The sequence below is a fragment of the Chionomys nivalis genome, chromosome X (assembly GCF_950005125.1).
Source record: "Chionomys nivalis chromosome X, mChiNiv1.1, whole genome shotgun sequence".
Lineage (NCBI taxonomy): Eukaryota > Metazoa > Chordata > Mammalia > Rodentia > Cricetidae > Chionomys > Chionomys nivalis.
This window is the reverse complement of record NC_080112.1, coordinates 77,781,951-77,784,930: the sequence shown is the minus strand read 5'-3', so window position 1 is coordinate 77,784,930 and position 2,980 is coordinate 77,781,951.

Sequence of the window (2,980 nt, the reverse complement as noted above, 5' to 3'; positions counted from 1 at the left end):
CAAAGAAAACCAGTCTAAAAACCACAATCCCAGAGAACTTAGTCAACAATGAGGACACTAAGAGAGACTTACATAAATCTAATCTACATGGGAAGTAGAAAAAGACAAGATCTCCCAAGTAAATTTGAAGCATGGGGACCTTGGAGGAGGGTTGAATGGCAGAGAGGAGAAGCAGGGAGGGGAGCAGAGAAAAATGTAGAGCTCAATAAAAATCAATAAAAAATCACAATCTCATTTGAATGATAATTGTATGATGTAGAATCTGTTTTCTTGTACGAGTTTATTTTCTGCTATTAATCTTATTCATTATATTTTAGTTACATTGGTTTTGATCTGTTTTGTAAAAAGTTAAGTGTATTCCTACCTCAGGGTTTTTATGCTTACCATATTTTTCTGTCTCAAATCAAATCCATGTCTTTCTTATTTGGAAGTCAATGTTTTTAATTCTGTATCTGGGTTTGATTTGGGACAATTTACTAAAACTTTGTGATCTTAAACAGAATCAACCAGAAAGCAAGCACTTACCAAGGCACAGCGACTTGCCATCTTAAAATAGATTAGTATAATACTAACCAATAATGTCAAATAGTGTTTATAGATTTTAATATGTTTTACTGCAAGATTTATTGGTTTGCAATAAGCATAAGAAAATAGCATACAGAATATACTGATACTGCTCTTTGACTGGTCAAAAACATTTCTTATGTTTATAAATTAGATAAATGATGAAGTCTTCAAAAGAAAAGCCAAGGGTACATTTCCTTAGTCTTTCAGGACTTTCATTACTATGTTAATTCCACTTGCTAGCATGTTTTAGTTAAAAATTCTGAAGTCATTCTACGTGTTTGGTGTTTGTTTCACTTTTAGGGTCCATAGAAACAGCAAGGATAAGACTAATTGTTTACGTTTCTATTGTTTTGTTTTATTTTTTCATCTGCCCTCTAATTAATACAGTGTGTTGTGAAGCCTCAACAATGACTGCCAAAGCGTAGCTTTTTTTTACCTACCCCATTAGATTGTAAAATGCATTTGAGCGCTTTTGAAGTTCAAGGATAATGTTAATGAGGGAGGGAGGGTTAGGAAAATATTAATGAGCAGGAATTAGGTTGAAGTTAGATAGAAAAAGAGGTGATTTTTCTTTTTCCCATAAGCTATCAACATCTTACCCTTCTTCATGCCGACATTTCGTGTTGCTTAAACTTGTGTTGTTTTTGTGTGTGCTGTCATAGTCTCTGTGAGTTGGCATGTGTTTCAGTACTGTTGTGCCCAGAAGATGTTGTTTCATTGGAGTCATCCACCACCTCTGGCTCTTTCAGTCTTTCTGCCTCCTCATCTATATACTTTCTTGAGGCTTGAGGGGACGAGTTTGATGAAGACATCCCATTTAGAGCTGAGTATTCCAAAGTCTCTCACTCTTGTACAGTTTCCATGTAGGTGTCTGTGTTAATGTCTACTGTAAGAAGAAACTTCTGTGACTAGGACTGAGAGATTCATTGAGCTATTGGTAAAGAAACACGTCACTAGGACCCATTTTATTGTTATGTTCATTTTTCAGAATAATAGTAATAGGTTTTCCCCTAAGGCCCATGACATATCAAGTCTTAGTTTCTTGAGTCATTAACAGTGTCAAGTGTGGTTTCCGTTTCATGGAGTGGGCCTTAAATTTAATAAAGAAATGATTGGTAACTCTGATAATATTTGTGCCTCTATCAAACTAGTATACCTTGCAGGGAGATTTCTGTTGTACTTCATGAGGTAATTTCTTGAGTCATTAACAGTGTCAGGTATGATTTCCATTTCATGGAATGGGCCTTAAATCTAATAAAGGGATGGAGGAAGGTAGGGGTAGTGGGAGGAGGGAAGGGAGAGGGAACTGGGATTTTTATGTAAAATAAAAGATTGTTTAAAAAATCTAATAAATGATTGGTTACTCTGATGATGTTTGTACCTCTGTTACACAAGTATACCTTGCAGGCAGATCTCTTTTCATAATGTTTGTAGCTGGATGGCATCGATGATAATTTTTCTCCTGCAGTAGCATGCATAATACCTTCCAAAACTGTGAATGATAGTCAGTAATGATGAAGCTACTAGTTGAGCTCCAAGTCTTTTTCTCCATGTTCAGTGATGTAAGTAAGTGGTGTCATCAGTAATGGGGCCTTACCATCAAATTATGCAGAATAACCATTAAGTTTGAAAATAGCCTTGAATGTTTGCAGGGGGTTATGGGACCTCTTTGTCCAGTTACTCAACAAGAAGTAACCCATTCTTGGCACTGAGAGTTTTTCTTGATGGCATAAGATGTCTAGTTTTGGAGCATTGTGCTCCCCCATTGTGCAGTAAATTTGTTTAAATTCCATTCATATATATATGTATATATATGTATATATATATGTATGTATAAGCTTCTACAGTAGTAGGTTCCTATATAGATGATTACATTTTTAATTCACACAGAAGAAATAGAGAGGGTAAAAAGAAAGTAGAGAAGGCTATAAACCCTCAAAGTAGGCCCCCAGTGCCATGCTTCTGATAGCAGGCTGATCCTCCTAATAGTTGCCTCTCCAGACAGTACCAACACTGAGAGGCTAAACATTCAATTATATTTGACTGTGGGTAACATTTCTATTTTAAAGTGTAATGTACATGAAAAGCATTTCAAATCTGAGCAAGAAACAGTTGTGTTCATTTTTTCAAAATTTCACATTTTCCTACGGTCCCATTCATGCTACCTTCCAGAGTTATTGAAGGTGAACCCAAAGAAAAACATTTAGGCGATGAAAGGAGACAGAGACAAAGACCCACATTGGAGCACCGGACTGAAATCTCAAGGTCCAAATCATGAGCAGGAGACAGAGCACGAGCAAGGAACTTAGGACCGCGAGGGGTGCACCCACACACTGAGACAATGGGGATGTTCTATCAGGAAATCACCAAGGCCAGCTGGCCTGGGTCTGAAAAAGCATGGGATAAAACCAGA